The 20,665-nt window shown below is 51.0% G+C and overlaps 1 long non-coding RNA gene across 1 annotated transcript; it reads right to left on the bottom strand.

The window, feature by feature from the left end:
- Positions 1-10,849: 10,849 nt before the first annotated feature.
- LOC106728835 lies at positions 10,850-17,315 on the bottom strand. Its single transcript, XR_004314611.1, has 3 exons — positions 17,053-17,315; positions 15,034-15,120; positions 10,850-13,933 (listed from the first exon to the last, which is right to left on the bottom strand). It is a non-coding gene; the product is annotated as an uncharacterized LOC106728835 (long non-coding RNA).
- Positions 17,316-20,665: the final 3,350 nt, after the last annotated feature.

Genomic DNA, 20,665 nt, shown 5'->3' with positions numbered 1-20,665 from the left:
CCATACCTACCTCAGAGGGCATCTGAGACCTAGCGAGGCAACATTTAAGAACGGACTGTGTGAGCTGCAAAGCCCAGGATGCCCTGAAGGGATCAGCATTCACACAACAGCTGGTGTGTCCCTGCCCAGGTCGGCCCAGTCTGAGGGTCCCACCTAAGCCTTCTACTTAACATCATTCTGCCTCTCAGATAACATCTGGCTCCCATATAAAGCAAGCTTCTTAACTCACTCTCTGTCCTCAGCCTGTCCAAGGACACAAACCCAGCCCCCTTCCCTGGCAGAGTATGGTGGTCCAGGACATCCCCCTCTGACAAGCCCCGCTGCCCTGGGCCGTGGGCAGCTGCGCCCGCAAAGCCTGGCAAAGCCTGGCAGGTTGATGCCGGGAGATACAGGATCCTGTGTAGGCCACATCTTGGGAGAGCCAAGCGAGGGCCAGGGCTCCTGCCCGCCCACAGCGCCCACCAGCGCTGTCATCGGAGCCCAGAGTGGCTCCTGTGTGGCTCCCTGCCCAGGACCGGGAAAGTAAGTGTGGCGGGTGGGACACCATTCCCCCTGCCTGGCCCATGGTGGGCTTGAGGTGGGAAAGCCAACTGTCATTGGGAGGTTTCAGGAACGTGTGGGGAGGCCACAGGAATGCCAGGGGAGGGAAGGGGGAGACGGTGGGGATGCCAGAGTTCAGGGCTTTTTTATGCCACGTCTGTGGGGCTCAGGATCCTGGCTCTGAGTAACCATGTGCTCTTGTATTAGCTGTGACTTCTCTGAGCCTGGCTTCCTTTTCTGTGAAGAAGAGAAATCTTTACCTGCTTTCTAGTATTGTGCGAATCACGTGAGGTCGTGTGAGAATCACATCCGTTTAATTAACGAGAGGATCCCAGTAGAAGCTCCTGTTTGTGTGGCAGACGCTGTCCTAAGCCCTTTGCATTAACTCATCCGCTCCCCACACCAGCCCTGTGCCTATGCGTCAGGTGGTATTATTATACCCATTTTATGGATGCGGAAACTGAGGCACAGCAAGGTTAAGGACTCTGCCTGTGAATTTACAGTTAGTAAGTGGCAGAGCTGGAATTTGAACCCAAGAAGCCTAGGTCTAGAATTCAGGACCCTTTTAAGCCCTTGCTATGTTACTTCTCTAGAAATCTCCTGGGATAACCCTAAAATTGACATTAAAATGTAAGGGCAGGGAGGGAGGGTACAGCTCAAGTGGTAGAGCGCGCGTGCTTAGCGTGCACAAGATCCTGGGCTCAATCCCTAGTACCTCCACTGAAAAAAAAATCCCTAATAATAAGTAAATATAATAGACCTAACATCCTCCCCCTAGTCTCACCTTTCTTCCTTTCTTCCTTCCTTTCTTTCTCCAGCACCGACCTCTCTCCCACCCCAGGGCTGCTTAGAGAATGCAGCGAGACTGGGGAGAGGGAGGTCATTCGGCCTATATTTATTTATAAAAATAAAAAATAATTTTTAAAAACGTAAGGGCCACTTGCTCCCTCAGACACCCCCGGCTGTTGTTTTACAGGGAGCGGTTTTAGTTTTTAAGGCCCGTCGGTAAGCAGGACGTCAGGTTCCGTGCGCTCCCACGGGGGCGCCAGCTCCCACAGGAGGCCCAGGAGGCGCGAGGAGCTCGGAGCTGGCGGGGGAAGCTGCGCCCCGCGGGCTGGGAGGAGAGAAGGGTCCGCAGGAGGGAGAGCCCGCTGTTGAGTAGGGGGCGGGTGGCGCGCCTGAGAGAGGAGACCGTGTGCACTTTCTGGGAAGGCTTCTGGAGGAGGTGGTCCCTGCAGCACAGAGCCCTGAAAAATGAGAAGGGAACAAAAACGGGAGTCCCCCAGGTGCCGTGGTTGCGGTGCGATCCGGGCGCTGCCCGCCCACCTCTCTGCGTTGTTTTCTGAGCCCTTTGCCCTTTCCAACGGGCCTCTGGCTGGGAGCGCTGCCACCGTTACTTCCACGGTGAGAAGCAGGAATCTGTGATCTCCGAAGCCGTGTTCAGCTCACGGGCAGCTGTGAACGGGCACAGTGGCCTGCTTCCTATGTAGGCAGGGGCTTTATAATAACTTTATGACTTAAATCACGCTCCTGATTACTTTGCTCCTGAGGCCAAATGGCAGCCAGAGGCTGGGCCTCGGGGCTCAGCCCCGTGAGAAGGAGGAGGCGGGAAGCGGGGATGCCGCCCTCCCTCCCACGGGGGTCCTCTCGGTCTGCCCTGCGCCAACCCCCCTGTGTTTGGGAAGAGGTGGGCTCAGGCTGGGCTGGGCTGGGCTGGGCTGGGGCTTCTTGGGGGAGGTTCCGGCAGCCCCGGTCTTGTTCTGCCACTACACAAGTAGGTCTCTTTTCCATAAAATAACCACATCTCTAACCGGATTCTCTCTTTCTCCCCTCCCTGGACATGATCAGAGCAGAGTGAGATAATTTTTTGCCCCTGTAAAAAGTCATGTTTATGAAATAAATCATATTCAGATTTCTCGAAGCCAATCAGCTCTCTAGAAAGTATGATTCACTCATTCATTCATTCACAAATATTTCCTCATCCCTCAGTGAGATCAGTGATGTATTTTATGGGGAAATTGTGAATGGGAAGGATATGGAAAACCCTAGAACTGTACCTGGCGCCCAGGAAGCACCGTGTGAAGGTTGGCTCATTCTACCGTGTGTTGACTGTTCTAAGCGCCACAGGGATGGGAGAGGTGACTGAGGCATGATCACTGCTCTCAAAGAGTTCCTAGTTGGTGCATCCACGTAACACGGATACAAAGAAAGGCCCAACAACTGTGGCTAAGCCACCCATGTGGTGTGTACCTCAGAGTCCCCTAGGGGCTTCTCTTCATCACGATTTTGGTTCACTGGGGAGGAAGCAGGGCTGGAGCATCTGCATGTTATTAAAAGATGCACAGGGGATTCTGAGGCACACCCAGGGTGCAAGAGGCTGCCCTACAGTATGATGGATGCCATATGGAGGTGGGACGCTAGGGAAGGGCTGATCAGCTCTGCCCGAGTCAGGCAGGGGAGGCTTCCTGGAGGAGGTGATACTGTTGTCAAAAAATTAGCCTCTGCACTAGCCAAACAGAGAGTCAGAGGCAGAATTTTGGGAGGATAGAAAAGAACAGCTTTATTGCCTTGCCAGGCGAGGGGAGCCATGGCAGCCTCATGCCCTAGAGGCAGTGAGCCCCTCTTGGGGTTGGGGGTCTTGAGATTTTATAGAAAAGCTGGATGGAACAGAAAAGTTGGTAGCAATCAGGGCACTTTACAGGCTGTTACAGTCTCTTCATCTCGATAAGAACGTGCTGCTGTTACGGAGGAATGTAGGAGGATCTGCCCGTTTTCTTGATGTTCAGTCTCAAGACGTCTAGCGTAAAAGGATAAGTTCTTCTAAGAAAAGAGTGCACAGGGCGGGAAGCGTGCTAGTCGTGAGATCAGTTTAGCTGCAAGTACAGGCCTGAACCACTCAAGAACTGTTTTGCTAGTTTCTCTCGTACTGCCCGAAGGCTGCAGGCAAAGAGGGCGGGCGATACCCTTCAGCAGGAGACCGGCACACATCACATTTACGGCATTTTCCAGGGACCGCAAGAGGCAGTCACTGCCCAGGAGCACAGCTTGAGGAGCTGTGGGGCTTGGGGGTCAGAGAGGGACTGTTAACAGATGAAGCCAGTGAAACAGACAGAGCCTTGACTCTGTAGCTCAGGGGTCATTTTGCTCTTCAGTCAGGAGCAAAAAAAATCTCCCATATCTTTCTGCAGGAAGGAAAGGTAACCGAGCAGGACCCTGGTTCAGACCCCTCCCCCTGTCCTCCGCTGCAGCTCCTCTCTGAAGTTCTCAGATAACAGCATCTCGTGTATATTTCCTGAGTTTTTCAGAGGCTTTAAAGCCACCACCAAAGGGAGGAAATTAACTACTTGATGATTGAGGGCACTATGCCCCCAGACCTTCTGGCGCCTGAGGGTTGATGGTGTTGTCCGCCTTGTTCCCTCCACATTAACCGATCAGAGGATTGTGCACCAGCTGATCAGGTGCCCTGTGACCCACCTCCCTCCTCTTACCTGGACTTTCAATAGGCTTCACTGAAATCCTTCAGGGAGTTCAGGGTTTTCTTAGGCATGAGCCACCCCATCCTCCTTGCTCAACCATGCGATAAACCTTTCTCTACTCCAAACTTCAGTGTTTCAGTTTGTTTGGCCTCGTGGTGTGGCGGGCACACGAACTTGTGTTTGGTAACAAAAATACATAAACACCCAAAATCTTGCATAAAATTTCAGGAGGTTCATGGACATCCCCCGCCCCGCTGCCAAGTCCATCCATTGTCATGCACCGACTGAAGACCACTGGTGGATGTGACACAGCAGAATATGGGATACAAAGGAGACTGAGGGAAATTGCACTGTCCTTCGGGAGCTCAGGGACACTCCCTTATTCTCTGGAAGAGTTTCTGAGCAATGTCTCATTCCAGTCGGGTCCACCCAGCACCCTGCTTCGCTGCTTCGGTTTTGTCGTGAAGCACCGCGCCGGCAGAAGCAGACCTCAGCGTCCTCCTGCCCGCCCCCACCGCCCCTGCACTGGCACTCTTGAACATACCTATATACAAAGCCCTGCCAAAGGATGCAATTTAAAACAAGTTTAGCTGCAGATTTGACAGAGTCTCCTTTTAAAGAATAAAATGACTCAAACTGGGAACTGTCATAGAAAATATGGGTCAGCATATTAAAGGGCTGTGAGTCTTTAGGCGGGGTAGGAAGACCTTCACAACTATTAACTTCTGTCCCCACTTCCTTCTCCTCTTTGCCCTCCTCCTCTCCAAAGCCAGATCTTTCTTGCTTCATTGCCTCGGGTAAGGTTGTATCATCAGAGCAAAACTCACCCTCTGCCCAGCTTTGTCCCCTTGACTAGAGAAAGCAGGCTAGATAAAAGACTAGGGCAAGAAATAGAAGATTCCCCTCATCCTGCCCAGGGTGACACTTCCTAAAATTCAGGTGTATGGGGTTGGGGGAAGGGGACAAAAGAGCAGAGAAACTGATGAGTTTTGGAGAAGCTGGCCATGCACTTATTTCTTCACTCAGTGACTGGGCTGAGCCCCAGAGAGGGGACAATGCCAGGGAGATAAGAAAGATCCAAGAACAGGGGGTTTGGGCTTCATAGACTGGGTCAGTCGCTTCATGGAACGTCTGGACAGATAAAGGACTAAAGAATCTGCTGTTTGTTCCAGCACGTGGTTGGAGCTCCAGAATCATTGCAAAGTGGCAGAGAATAGAAGGGGGAACCATCAGCCTGAAAGGACCAGGGGGTAGACCAAAGGGCATCTATCTATTTGAGATCTGAGAGTCCCACCCACCAAGACCAGGTAGGGCGGCCAAGGTCTCGGAGGAGGCTTCTGCAAACAGGCCACGTGGAGAATCGGATCCAGGCACATTAGACACCACCCTGGGGAAAGGGGCTGGCTCTTGATTCTGCCAGCCCAACTGAATAAAAATTCAAAATAGAAATGAAAGAAAAAAGAGTCACACATCTCTTGTACACATGAGTTTGTGAATAACGATTTATACAATTTAAATCATAATTATGAGTATGATTTCACAAGTTGCCTTTTTAAAAAACTAGGGCTTTTGAGAAAATATAAGACAGGTGGTCCTTGTACTACAAATCTAAATCTTTAGGTACCTTTTAGAAGAAGAAGAAAAAATTATTCCAACCCCAATTTCTTAAAAAAAAAAAAATCAAACCAGAGAAAGAGGATCATTGTAGTGTTAGCAGTAATTTTCCAAACATTCCACTGAAAAAAAAAAAAAAAAAACCCAAACAAAACTCTTGAGTCTAGTCATTCATTCATCTCAGGCAAATATGGAAAATCTAGAAATCTGAGCGATGAGAAGTGAAGTTACCAGAACAGGGGCTGAGGACGGAAAATGTTTTGCAATTTCATGGCCGTGGCTCCTCCGCTGGTGTAATGGGTCATGAACACAGTGTGTTTGGTGCTGCTGCTATGGGGAGCCCAGAGGAGGCTCCAGACGCAGGCTCCTCTGACCTTTATGCATCTAACGCCCCAGCAGCCGTGATGTCTGAAGTAGCCGTCTCACCCGCTCCTCTGAAGGGCGTCCTGGCGAGTCCGGGACCCATCCCTCCTCTAACAATTTGTGAGGTGGAGCTATGGAGTCTCCTGTCTTCAGTGGCTTCCCACTGTGGTGAGCTGCAACCATGGACCTGGACGACGTCCTTGCTGAGGAAGAGGGCCCCTCTGACTCCTTCTTCTCTGTCTTGACATCTCGGGTGGGAGAACCGTGCTTAAGCTGGCTGCATGGCAAGGATTTACATTCAATGTAGGGGAGCATTTCCACATCATCTGGACCAAAAAACACAAAAAGGGAAACAGGATTTACCTACCTGATGGGTACTGGGAGTCAGGTCAGATTGCCTGCAAGCACGGGTGACTCACTCAGTTAACGCCATCATTCAGCTTTGCATTTTTTCAAGTCTCTTCCACTTTCAAATTCACCCACAGATGCGGACATACACACGGGCATATATTTTTATTCTCCCAAACCTCTAAATGATGCTCAGTCTTCCAAAGCCAGCTTTTCTTTCTAAGCCCCGCCTTGAAGAAGTTTTTCCTGCCCTGTGAAATAGCAGACTGAGGCTGGAAGGTCTGTCACCAGAGGAGAGAAACGGACAGAGCAGGGAGGATGGCAGCCTAGCCCAGGTCCCAGGGTCTCTCGTCAAATTCAGGAATATTTCCGAACTCACCAGCCCGCCCCCTGTGACCTTACCCATGGTGGGAATGGAGAACGAGAGATGCCTTGGGTCAAGGCCATTCATGCCTGTCTCCCCGTCTCCCCAGGTCCTTGTCCTCCAGGTAAAGAACCAGGGAGGAAGTCAGTTGTGTGATGACTTATTCAGAGCTAAGCAAGCAAAGCGAGTCTGAATAACAGTGCCTGCGATATGCCACCCCTTGATGTCGTCTGACTTATTTCATTCTCCAAACAGCCCTGTGAGGTAGGGGCAATCATTTACTCTCCAGAAAAGAAAGCCAAGGCTTCACAGATGCTGAGTAACTCAGCTGTTAAGGGGCAAGTTGGAATGTAAGCCCAGGTCCCTCTGGCTCGAGAGCCCGCCATCTTTCTCTTTCTTCTTCTTCTTTTTTTTTTAATTGACATACAGTCAGTTTACAACGTTGTGTCAATTTCTGGTGTGCAGCACAACGCTTCAGTCACACGTGAACATACTTATATTCATTTTCATATTCTTTTTTCACCATAAGCTACTACAAGATATTGAATATAGTTCCTTGTGCTATACAGTATAAACTTGTTATCTATTTTATATATACCAGTCAGTATCTGCAAATCTCGAACTCCCAGTTTATCCCTTCCCAGCCCCCTCACCCCGGCAACCACCAGTCTGTATTCTATGTCTGTGAGTCTGTTTCTGTTTTGTATATAACTTCATTTGTCTTTTTTTTTTTCTTTTTACATTCCACATATAAGTGACATCATATGGTATTTTTCTCTTTCTGGCTTACTTCACTTAGAATGACATGCTCCAGAAGCATCCATGTTGCTGTAAATGGCATTATGTTGTCGGTTTTTATGGCTGAGTAGTATTCCATTGTATAAATATACCACAGCTTCTTTATCCAGTCATCTGTTGATGGACATTTAGGTTGCTTCCATCTCTTGGCTATTGTATATAATGCTGCTAAGAACATTGGGGTGCAGGAGTCATTTTGAATTAAGGTTCCCGCTGGATATATGCCCAGGAGTGGGATTGCTGGGTCATATGGTAAGCCTATTTTTAATCTTTTGAGGAATCTCCATACTGTTTTCCACAGTGGCTGCACTAAACTACATTCCCACCAACAGTGTAAGAGGGTTCCCTTTTCTCCACACCCCCTCCAGCATTTATTGTTTGTGGACTTTTGAATGATAAGCCCACCATCTAACACTTAGATGCTACCATTCCCTAAAGAGAATGCAGAGAGGCAAAACTTACCTAAAACTGGGAAATCGTCAGACTAGCACATGGAAAGAAGGGAGGTAGAAAATCTATTTTTAAACTATAGGTGGCATCTTTTGGGAAAGGTTGAAAATTTCATTGTTGAAAATGGTGATGGCTGTTCCTCCCTTTGACAAATACGGACATGGAGGTCATGGCTGGAAAAAGCTTGTGGAAAAGGGAAGTTGGAGTAAATGAGCTGGAAGGTTTGGAATGCACCAACACTTCCTCTAAGTAAAGGCGGGAGCTTGTTCCCCTCCCCCTTGTCCCAGCCCAGCTCCAATTCTAAACTCTCTAATTCCCAGATCTTCTGTTGAAGCATACTTCCCTCCCTGTTCAACCCCACCAAACTCCAGACCTAACCCACTGGCCTCCAGGGAAATGGCAGGGTGGGGCCGAGGCCAGGATGACAGCTCCAAGGGCAACTGTCAGTGCTGCCCTGTCTCCAGAAGCCAGTAGAAGGAATGATACACAGAGGAAGAGAGCTAAGTTGTTACCTGGGGGGAAAGCTGGACTCTCTGTCCAGTTCATCAGTGGCCACTTCTCCGAAGATTTGACTCTGGGACCTCCCTGAAAAATCTGAAAGGGCTGAAGGGGGGTGGGCGTAGGGGGGGCAGTAACTCACTAGGGGGCAGACACTTTGGTAAAATTTCGGTAAAAATTGAGGAAGAGTAACTAGCAGCCTAGCAGACAGACCTGGCTTGAAACAGGGGCTGCTGACTGGGCTCCTCAAAGAGTGATTTGAGACCTAGGAAGAAGCTAGTTTTCTTGTTAGAAACCTTGAAAGTTCCAGAGCATCACTTCTGCCACATTCTGTGGGTCTAGCAAGCCTTGAAGGGCAACCCAGATCACAAAAAGAGGAGAGGCCAAGATTTGTGACCATCTGTAATCTACCACACATCCCCATTTGCCAGAAAGAATAAGTGAGTCTCACAGTGGCACCTGACTGCTTCCAGGACATACAGTTGTTGGACCCCGTGCTAGATTCCTATTGCCACTATGACAACTCACCCCAAGCATCGTGATTGCAGCCAGCAAATTTCTTCTCTTATAGTTCCGGAGGCCAGAAGAGTGAAGGGTGTCTTACAGGTGAAAATTAAGGTTTCAGCAGAATGGTGTTTCTTCTGGAGGCTCCAGGGGAGAATTTGTTCCCTTGCCTTCGGGGCTTTTAGAGGCCGCCTGCAGCCCTCGGCTGCGGGCCCGTCCTCCACACTGGAGTACACACTCCAGCCTCTGACACTGGAGTACACACTCCAGCCTCTGCTGTCGCCGCGCCTCCTCTCTGACTCTGACCCTCTTGCCTCCCTCTCATAAGCATGTTTGTCATTAAATCGGGCCCACCCAGCTCATGTTGGATAATCTCTCCACCGCAAGATCCTTAAATTAATCCCATTGGCAAGGTCCCTTTTGCCACATAAGGTAACATATTCAGTTTCCCAGGATCAGGACGCAGACATGGGAGCTCATGATTCTGTCTGCTACGTCCAGATAGTGAGCCTGACCTGGCGCGCAGGGGCCCAGCTCATAAGGTGTTTCCTGCGCCAGTAGGAAGAGCGGGCTATGTTGGTTACTTACTGACTCAAAAATGCAGCATAACTGACCGACCCCCAAACTTGGGCCTTCAAACCATAAGCATTTGTTTGGCTCACAAGCCTGCGGGGAGCTGGGGGGGAGGGGTCTCATCTTCCCTGGCCTTGCTCACATATCTGTGGGTCAGCCCTCCTCAGCTGGGACTGTCCGCCCATCTCACATCCCTCATGCGCTAGCCCAGGCTTTCTTTCACGGCAAGGGCAGAAGGACAGGAGCCCCAGGAGAAATGTGGCAGTGCTTTTTGAAGCTTCTGCTGGACTCACGTCTACTAACAAGCTGCTGGTCAAGGCAAGTTGTGTGGTTGGGGCCGGGATCAGTGTAGGGAGGACACCTAAGATTTCACAGCAAAAGATGTGGATACAGAGAGGGGCGAAGAATTAGGACTCTGAATTAATTTTCCACCACCCCCTGTGACATGGTTGTTTCAGTTCCAGGTACCAGTGAATACAAAGTCCACCAATGAGCATTCGTTATGGACTCGCAAGGGCCAGAGACATGGAAACCCTCTGTGTTCTCCCAAGGTGGCCGCACCGATATGTTTATCCCATCCCACGAGCTCTTATCAAGTGACTGGAACTCCTCCCAGTGAGAGCCGGGGTTTATGCTTCCTTCTCCTGGAATTAGCGGTAGCTTGGGACTGCCCTGAACAATGAGCACAGGGGAAGTGATGCCATGTGACTTCCAAAGATGAGGTCACAAAAAGATTCAGCTTCTGCTTGGCTCACTCTGTCTCAAGATGGGCACCTTTGGAACCCAGTAACCATGTTGTAAGGAAGCCCAGGCCACACAGAGAGGTCCCCTCGAACAGGAACCAAGGCCTTCCCCCAACAGCCAGCACTGATTCACCAACCATGTGATAGACAACTTCAAAAGTGGCTCCTCCGGACCCAGTCACACCTTTAGAAACTGCAGCCTTGGCCGACATTTTGACCAAAACTACATGAGAGCTGAGTCAGACCTACCCAGCCAAGCCACTCTCAGACTCCTGATCCATAGAAACAATGAAAGATAATAAAGGATTATTGTTGTTTTAAGTCACTAATACTTGGGATGATTTGTTATGCAGCATTAGCTAACTCTTGCAGCAGACTGGCTCATGAGGCTTAGGACAGAATGAGAATAAACATAGTCTGGGTCTCCAGGTGACCAAGCAGACACTGATGGAATCAGCAGTGATATGTGTCTGAGTCTATTTGGGCTTAGATATGGTGGCTTATAAACAGCAGGAATTTATTTCTCATCATTCTGGAGGCTGGAAAGTCCAACATCAAGTTACTAGCAGTTTGGCATCTGGTAAAATCTCACTTCCTGACTCATAGACAGCTGTCCTCTCACTGTGAACTCGCACGGCAGGAGGAGCAAGGGAGCCCTCTGGGGTCTCTTTTATGGGAACACTAATCTATTCACTAGACCTAGTCACCTCCCAGACGCTCCCCTGCTCCAAATACCATCACACTGGCAGTTAGGATTTCAGCATATGATTTTGGTGGTGGTGGGGTGGAGGGGAGAACAAAAACTTTCAGTCTATAGCAATACAGAAAGTGTTTCATACAGTCAGGATATATTAGGGTTGCCAAGAGGAAGGGTGGGTTAGAGATACGGTGACCATATTTTCCCAGTTCAAAATTGGGGCGATTAACTAATGGTAGCGCACTGCAGCTTGGAATTGGAAAAAAATATTTAGACCAGGGCTGACCAGAGCAGTCAGGCTGGTATGGGCACTTGGTGCAGAAGCTGTCCTGCCAGCTGGGGCTTGGTGTGATCTGTAATGCCCATCTGTAGTGATGAGACAGGAAGGAATGGGGCAGGGTGCAGCCAGTCAAGAAATAACACAGCAATTAACACCAGGGTGGTGGAAAATTCAACTTCCAACAGGACTTGAGGCCCAAGATGACAGGAGATTTGACTTCCAGTAGACCTTTAGCTTCATTATACCCTCATTGTAATATACGAGCATGCTAGATGGCTCCCACGGGCACCATGACAGTTCTGAGGCTGACCATAAAAGTGGGCGGTGGCCCAGTTTCTGGGAATCCCAGCTCTTCCCCAGAGTAGTTGGAACAATCCTACTGCTTGTTAGCATATGAAGTTACCGAGCCCATAAAAACTAACCCCCCCCCCCCACACACCTTGTAGCCCCTCTCCTTCCTAAGTGAGACTGACGGCACTCTGTCTGCGGAGTGTGTATCAATTGAACACCCAACCCCCACACCTCGTGGCCTTTCTCTTGCCTTGTGAAACAGCCTGCACTCTGCCTATGGAGTATGTATCTCTCTGAATAAACCTACATTTACTCAACTGTGATTAGCTCTTGAATTCTTCCTGCAGCAAGCCAAGGACCTGCACTCGGCGGGGTTTGTCCTAGGGACTCAACCGAGACCTGGGACACGGCCATCCTCTCACCTCACATTCATTTTCCTGTATCAGTGACAGCTACTGTGATGGGGGAAAGTGACAACCGCATGAGTGTTTTCAGCCTTTGCCCTCTCCCCTGCCTGAGAGAGGACTTTACCTGTCATCTTCCTCCCCTGCCCTCTTCCCAGGGAGGGTCGACAGGATCAGGAGGAAAGTGGAGTGAAGAAGGAGAAGGGGTGTGTGGCTAGAGCTGGAAGGGGGGTTTGGGAGACAGGAGTTTTGGAAAGGAGAGGTCCAGGATTGGATGTGGTATGTCAGAGAAATAAATGGGAGAGGAAAAGCAGGATTTTGAGAAATATTGTTCTGATTGCCTTCATAGTATTTGAGAATGCATCCAAATAACTTGAGTTATTTTGAAACATTTTTTGGTTGCCAGACTGAGTTTATCTGAAGGCAACCACTGTGAGTATGGACCATGTGGTAGATGGCTCGCGGGGTGCTGTGCTGTGATTTCACATCAGAGAGGAGCGGGGTATGGGGAGTGTGCTTAATCGCAGAGGAGATGGTTGGGTCAGCGACTGTGAGGGGAAGAGGCTGGAAGCCAAGGAAATGTTCATTTGTTCCAGGCTTGGAAGTCAGTGTGACTTACGGCTGGAGAATTTGGGCTGCCCCAGGCCAAGCTATGTCCAGATGTATGAAAGGCACCCAAAGGCTCAGATCTGTTTGTGGCATCACTGACCACTCCGGCTGTAACCCCCGGAGCGGCCCTGGGAGAGGAGGGGCTTGGTGGGAGTTTGACTGTCTGTCTTTCAAAACAGAGGGAGCTGGGCTGGAGGGAGAAACAGGAGCTTTGCTGGGCCCCTACTAGGAACTCAGAAGCAAAGACAAAGGGGAAATTTATCCTGAGAGGAAGGGGCTGTGTATAGAGCTGCTTCAGTTGCCTGGAATTTCTCAAGGGCTTGTGAGCTCCCCAAGGGCAAGGGCTGGTTCTTATTTGTCCCTCAGACTTAACACCATCGCTGACAGTTTGTTATTGCTCCATAAACAGAAGAGGGAGGAAGGGAGGGAAGGAAGGAAAGCTGGTAGGTTCTGTGATCTCCCTTCAAAATTAATTGGCTACAATTAAGACATGATATTTTTTTCACTGAAATCTAATTTCTCCAGGAGGCAGAGTTGGTGTAGAAGACCCTGATATCATGTAGAGCACAGGGAACTATATTCAGTATCTTGTAGTAACCTGTGATGAAAAAGGCTATGATAACGAATATATGTATGTACATGTATGACTGAATTATTATGCTGTACAGCAGAAATTGACACATTGGAACTGACCGGACTTCAGTGAAAAACAAGAGACAAACGAACGAAAACGAAAACAAAACAAATCAAAAAAGACCCTGAAATCAGTCCTAAGTTTCTAGAGTTCTGGAGACCCTTTTGTCTCCTGTGACCCAGCGCTGCCTCCTCTCACGGTGAAGATGGAGTGACGGGGAAGCCACCTGCAACCCCACAGATCTGCAGGCCAATCCCTGCTCTGCCCCTGTAGCCATGGAAACTCAAGCTAGTGACTTAGATTCCTTACGAAAGTTTCAGTCTCCTGTACAAGAGGTCGGGAACTTGCTGCAACGAGGGTTAAATGGTATGTGTCCAAAAGGCCCCGACACAGCCCTTACACGTGGGCTCGGACGCTCAGTGTCCCTTCCTCGGTGGGTGGACTCAGTCCTGCTCACACTTTCTCTCTTCTAGCTGCCCTCCTGCACGGTCCTTCTCGTCTCTGGCCTCGTTCCCTCCTGACATCTTCCGGTCTTGGTTACTGCTCCCTGGTTCTATTTCCCCGCAGTATGTACCTCGCTCAACTCAGCCTCCTTGGTAGGACTGTGACAGTGTCCCTCCACGAGGCTCAGGCCATGGGAGATGAGGGGCCAGCACAGAGCCCAGAGATGAGCTGTAGAGATAGGGCTGTCCACTCGGTGGCTGCTGGAAGGTTAACACCCATCTCTTTCCAGCAGCTGCACACAGCCTGTTATTAAGGAAAAAAATAAATTAAAAATTTTAAACTGATGCTTCTCCAGTCCATGGCATTCCAAGGCTCCGTCTGAGCCACAAGAGAACCCCATCCTTCTCCAGCCTTCCACCTCACCTCTGCACCCCCAGCTTCAATGGCTTCCCAGTCATCAGCCCCCCTGACTCTGCCCTCCATCCTCTGCCTGAGCAGAGGACCAGCTCCAGCGACGGTGAGCTGCAGGTGGGCAGAAGCCTTGGTTTCTGCCGGCATGACCACTCTCATCTTCCCCAACCTCTGAAGGTGGGGGGCTTATGCAGGGTGCCCCAGCCCCTCTCTGGGCATCTAGACTGACCTCCGAGGAGCCTGCTTTTCCTGTAAGATTGCTGCCCACCAGCAGGTGGTAGGTCTGTGCCTGATTTGGAGGAAGACAACACGGGATGGGGTCAGCCTCTCCTGATGATGAGTATGCCACATTGTCAGGCAAAAACCCCAAGAGCCCAGGTGAGTGCAGAGGTCAGAGTGGACAGAGCACAGGGGCCATGCCCAAGGCTCACCCCCATGCAAGGGCTTCTGGGCCCTCTCCATCAGCGAGACACAAACCCTCAGGAATAGATCAGGGTCTGCTTTCTGTCCACCGTGGGGCACCAGAGCACCACAAGGAGAGCCTAGGGGACGCTGCCAGCGTGGCTCTGTCCAGGGTGAGGAGCCAGTGGCTTGGGGAGGAGCTGCTCCAAGATACCCTGGCAAGCCCTTGTCACATTCCAGAGCACCGAGGACCAAGAAGCCCCAGCCTGGCCAGAGGCATCCGGGCTGAAATCCAGCCCAGGCGCTTCCTCCCCTCTCCCCTACTTCCTCCCCTCTCCCCTACTTCCTCCCTTCTCTCTTCTCTTTCTGCATCTTGGGGCCAAAGGTTCAGCTGGAGCATCCATCTCCCTTCCCTGCAGAGGCTCTGTGCTGCAATGGGGGGAGAGTAGGGAAAGGGGTGGGTGTCGGCCGGGAGAGCTTTTTGCTTTGTTTAAGGTTGTTGGAGAACCAGATCTCTCTAAAATATGGGCTGAGCACCCCAAGTGCCCAGCGCTGTGCTAGCCACCCCCAGAATACAGAGATGAGGAGACCTGGTTTCTGCCCTGAGCGGCCATGTGCATCGAGGAGGGAGAAGACTGCTCACGGAAGGGTCCTTGACAGCCTCATTGGCTGGGCACCTAGAGGAGATCAAAAGAGGAGATATCACTGAGGCTTCCAAACCATTGTACCCCCTAGGCTGCACGGGACTGGGAGCCATATCTGCTGTTCATTGCCAGTGCTCAGCACAGCACCTGGCCCACAAGAGGAGATTACGGCACATTTGTTGAATTAATGAATAAATGAAATGAGGCAGTCCCAGAAGGCTTCTTGGAGGAAAGGGACTTTGAATAAGGCCTTGGAGGATGGGCAGGATTTGATAGGCCAGGCTAAAGGGAGCTTATGCTTGGCATCTGCAAACCTTGTAAAGAAAAACAAGAGAGGGGACTGGGCACAGAAGGGTTGCTTTGGACCAGGGCAGGAGGAACAGCTCCCCTGTTACTCTCAGGATACAGTGCAAGCCCCTAGCATCACTCACAAGCCCCTTCAAAGCTGGCTTTGCCTTCCAGGCAACTCAAGTCTGTATCCGAGGTCCTTAGAGTAAGACTCGTGCTGTCTCTCCTCCAGGCCCGTAAACATTCTCATCCCCTCTGGCAGGAAGGCCCTCCACCTCTGTTTCTACATCAGTGGCCTCTCCTCCCAGGGTCTTCCCTTCCGCAGTCAGGTTGGTCAGCCGTCCTAAGTGTGTCCACAGCACTCCATGCTTGCCCCACGCCAGCACTTATCACTGTCCAGTGGCCATGTACAAGTTGCCCCAGATTCCCCCAGAGACTGCCAACCACAATCAGAGGCGACTAACTACAACTTCATCAACGTGGGTGCCAACGTCAGAGGCGGCCAGCATCCAAGAAGCTGAAGGCGCAGCTGACAAAACAAAGGTGTGGTCCCAGGCACCCTTGACCTTAGCGCCCACAGATCGTTCCTTCTCCTCTCCAAGTGGAAGAGGCCGGGCTGAAATGGGCATGGCTTACCAGGCTTTTCCACAAAGCGTTAGCGATTTCTGATCGCGCTTGGCAAGCATCCTTGGTGGGTGCGGATTTCCCATTAGCCTGTACCTTGGACTTGGAGATCAAGTCTCATTCTTTGTGTCACCGACTAAGTGCCACACCAAGCACATGATAAGCTTAATAAACAATTGTTTATTTATTTGGTTAATTAATTGATCACACCCACTTCGAGAAGTTGTTGTCATAACTCCAGTCTCTGCCCCCAGTCCTGAATGGGCTGCAGGAAGGGGTACCCATGCCTAGAACATATGACCAGCATAGAATATAATACCAGAAGTAGGAAAAAGAAGGCTACTGCAGTAAATGAGAGACAAGTTTCCAAATAAACACTGTATGTCTGGAAGTAGAAAAGGCCTTAGAGAGCACCCAAGAGTGGTCCAAGCTCTTACTTTATGAGATGGGAAATTGAGACCAAGATATGGACATTATTTGTCCAAGTTCACAGGACATGTCTTGCATGTCAGACCCAGACCTTTGGCCTTGGTCTTTGAGGTTCAGCGTTCTCTCCACTATGGCAGGCTCTTTTCCTCAACCACCACTAAGTCTCTTCCCACAGCCTTTTGCCAAGAAGTAGCCTGGTGGAAAGATCACAGGCATTTGCCAGACCTGAGTTCAAATCCTGATTCTGCTACTGAATTGCCATTTGGCCTTGTCTAGCACTCAGATGAATCCCTTGTGACAGAGAGATCCAGCCCCCGCACAGGGGCCAGCGTGTGGCTTCCATGACACAGCGTCAGCAGAGAGCCCACACGGTGGCCCTCAGTCAGTGTCAGCTCTGCCCTTCTTCCTCCCAGCTCTTGCTTCTGTCCTTTCTCTGGCTCGTAGAAAATCATGAAGTCTACTTAGAAAGGCTCCTGGAGGTCCATAGGCCCATTTCCCTGCATGTATTCAGGGCCCATCCCTCCCACCTCTCCAAATCACCCCATCCTCCCTTCAGCATCTAAGGAAATAGCCAAGCCAGCAGACAAAGTTGGGGGGAAACCTTCTGTACGTGTAAGATCTAACCTGATGCTTCTCGCTGCAATTTAGGAGTGAAGCCATCTTCTCTATTTTGTCTTCCAGGAGGATGTCTTCCAGGAGGATTCCACTCCTTCCTTTTTCTGCTCTGCGTCTTTATTTATTCTTCACTGTCTTGCAAGATTTAGCCTCCTTTTCTCCTTCCCCAAGGCTTCAGGAGCCACCTCCACCCATTCTCTCCATCCTCCCCGTCCCTGTGATTCGCCTGTAGATGGCAGCTGATGTCTCCTGCACACAGGTCCCACGGGGACCCACCCCACCCCACCAAGACCCAGACATTGTCCCAGCCAAGCTCTTGGGGCCGCCTCTGGCGGAAAGCTTATCTCTGCCGCCCACATGACAGCTCCCGAGGCAGCCAGTCTGGGACAGAGCAGAAACAGAACAACGGAAGTGAGTCTGCAGGCGGGGCCCTGCCAGCTGTCTCACCCTGATGTCTGCTCGGGAACAAGTAAGAATCGAGGTTGCCTTCCTGGCTCCTCAGACAAAATACCAGTGATCCCCAGGGCCCCCACCCACTCTGCAAGATGGGTGCGACTAGCCCTCCTTGGCCCAGGCCCTCTTCCTGGGCAGCACTGACCCCTTGTCAGAAAAATTTCAGGGCAGGTCAAAGCAATCTTCCAAGAAAACAAGTCCTGTGCCGAGCAGGGCAGGATGGGCCAGAGGGTTTCCGTTTAACCCAAACGTTCAGACCGTGGACTAAACCTCACCAGTTAGGAGGGGAGTTCGGGGTGTTGTTTAGGGCAGCCTGTCTTTTCTTGTACTGACTGCCTCTTTGCTTCTTGTTGGCCTCACTCCCCCCTCCCCCTCCCCAAGTTGGGGAAGGTGGGGGATGGAGGGCAGGGAAGTAACCGATTGATTTGGCAGTGTCCCTGCCTTTCCGTCTCACTAGAAGACCTCACTGATGTTCCGGTGTTGGCCAGCCGGGGGAATGGCGCGACCTTGGCCCAACTTTGTCAAAGCACCTTCATTCCCATTCATTTTAGCTCCCTAGCAGCGCTGGATAGGGTGTAAGGTAGAGAGACAGGCCTCAGAGTTCACGGAGGTCAGCTGTCCCCAGGCTTAATGCCTGCCTAACCCTTGGCATCTTGGACCGTCCCCTTAGAAAGCATGCCTTCCTTGGATCCAGAGGACTTCCAGAAGCTTCCACACACTGGCCTCCTACTGAGGTTCCCTGGGGGCATGGACTCTGGCTCAAAATCTTGCTTTGCTCTGAGTGACTGTGGAAACTTGGGCAAGCTACTTAGCCTCTCTGTGCCTCAGTTTCCTTATCTGTAGCACAGGGCTGTTACAAGGACTAATTGATTGCTATTTAGAAAGTGTTTAGCACAGTGCCGGGTCCATAGTAAGAGCCATGTTGGTGTTTGCCCAGTGAGTTAATTCCAGTTCTGAGACACAGGATGGCCCAGATCCCAGCCCTTCCCCCAGGTGCGGTCAGTGTCCATGGCTCCCCGAATCTCTTCTTCTCCAGACTTTCTATTTGCTCAACAAATATTTATTGAACACTTACCATGTGCCTGTATGCTCGGCCTTGGGTTGGATACATGAACAGAACTAAATGGCCCCTGTGCTCATGGAATTTGCAGTAAATGCACAAATAAATACATCATTTCAAACTGTGCGGTGTGCCAGGAAGGAAGCAAAGAGCAGGGTGCTGGGCAAGAGGTTAACCAGGCAAAGTTACCTGCGGGCAGGAGGCTATGCGCCCCTCCATGGGGAAATGACACTGAGCCCAGACCTGAAGGATGAGAAGGAGTGGCTACAGGAGTTGGGGGATGGGGAAGAGCATTCTGGGCAGAGGGAGGAGGTGTGCCTTGGGGCAAGATGGAGTCTGACGTGTAGCAGAAATGAAGGAAAGCAACGTGGCTCGAGCCCAGGGAGTGGGGGTGTGAGAGAGGATGCTGAGAGTCAGGTAGAATGCGAGTTAGGATTTGAGATTGCCTCTCTCGTAGAATGTGATGCATGGAAGGGCTTTATGCGGTGAAGGGGCACAGCCCCATTTTGGTTTTTGGAACCCACTTTCGGACTGTGGTGTGGAGAGCGGCTGGGTAGCGAAGGGGTGGAAGGAGTGGTTAGAGGGGTACACAGTGATCGAAGCGGGAGGTGCTGGTGACCGGCTGGAGAAGCGGCTGTGGGTGCAGAGAAATGGGTCAAGTGGAGATGCGTTTCGAAAGTAGGGAGCAGGGTTTAGAAGCAGCATGTGTGAGAGAGCTTTCAGGCGGTTAAGAGGTGTTAAGCCGGGTGTGTTTCAAGGGGCTGGGAATGGGTGGCTGTGGGGGTAATGGGTTTGAAGGTGGTGTCGAGGATGCCTCTCCAAGTTGTGGCTGGGGCACCTGGGTGGATGAAGATGGAGAATGTAACATTTGCAAGCAGTCCTTTCTTCAACATTCTTAGACACTCTCGTCTGAATATGCTCCATTTTGCCTCTAATGAGGACCTGGAGTACTTGTCTTAGAACAAAATAGAGGACTCCTGAACACGGGTTCTTGTAAGCACAGATCACAAAATGACTGTTGCCTCTCTAATCTAAATCTACGCTTCCACCCCAAAGCATTCAGGGTCTGGTCCAGATGAATCTTGGCTCTGCCACTTACTAGCTGTGAGATCTTGAGAAAACTGTTTAAATCCCTCTGTGCCTTCACTTCCTCTTCTGCAAAGTGGAAACAAGAGGGGAGCACCTGCCCCGCTGGTTATTCTACGGATAGTCTAAGACTGTGGTGGGCGCGCTGGGAGTATAACCATTCATAGGGTGAATGCTCATCCTTGCCAGCACTTCAAGTCACTGTAAGCTTATCATCCCCGAAAACCCTTCGAGCTTTCCTATACGTGCCACTTCTAAGCCCTACCTCCATTATTCTGGGCTCACGCACTTGTATTTTTAAACTCAAGTTCAGGGCCTGACACTGATCCCTGTTAAATCTCATTTTGTTAAATGCAGCCCTTGGCCCCAGCCCCTGTCAGTTTCCTTTTCATTGCAGTGAGAGAGAGGTCGCGTAATGCAGGCTGAGTTTATTTTAGGGGCGACAAGGGGCCCATGAATGGTGCTTCTGCCTGCTGGTTAGAGGCCCTGGCCTTGGAGACGAGGCAGGGGCAGGTCAGGGCCGAGATGGTGCTGGGGACACAGCGGGACTCTGCCTTGGCCTCAGGTTGGCCCAGCACAACCATCCTGGATGCCTTCTCCACAAGCCTTCCTCCCTAACTTCCTGAGGGTGGACAGGGCACCCATCAGGCTGAGAGCCCCCAGGGCCGTGCAGCCCAGGACTTCCTTTGCTTCTCCATTGGCTCTCCAAGCACCAATCGGGCTCTGTTCATGGACAGAGCAGAATTTGAAGGCCTGGCGCTTAGCAAAGGCCTGTGAAGAGAGCCAAACCTAGAAGCCCAGCGAAGCAATGACCCATTGATTCTGCAGTCCTTGCAGGCTCTGGGGGAGTGGAGAGTGGAGGGACACATCCGGACGCCAGGCGCGTGTGGCTGCCCTCCGGGCCAGGCACAACAACATGCCTTTGGTACGACTGGAAGGCTCACCCAGATTCCAGAACTGATGGGCGCCTTCGTCCAGGGCCTGCCACTAGCCTCTGTCTCCTGTTAATGCACTCTTTGTTCG

This window comes from Camelus ferus, chromosome 23 (assembly GCF_009834535.1).
Source record: "Camelus ferus isolate YT-003-E chromosome 23, BCGSAC_Cfer_1.0, whole genome shotgun sequence".
Lineage (NCBI taxonomy): Eukaryota > Metazoa > Chordata > Mammalia > Artiodactyla > Camelidae > Camelus > Camelus ferus.
This window is presented reverse-complemented; position numbering and strand designations above follow the sequence as displayed.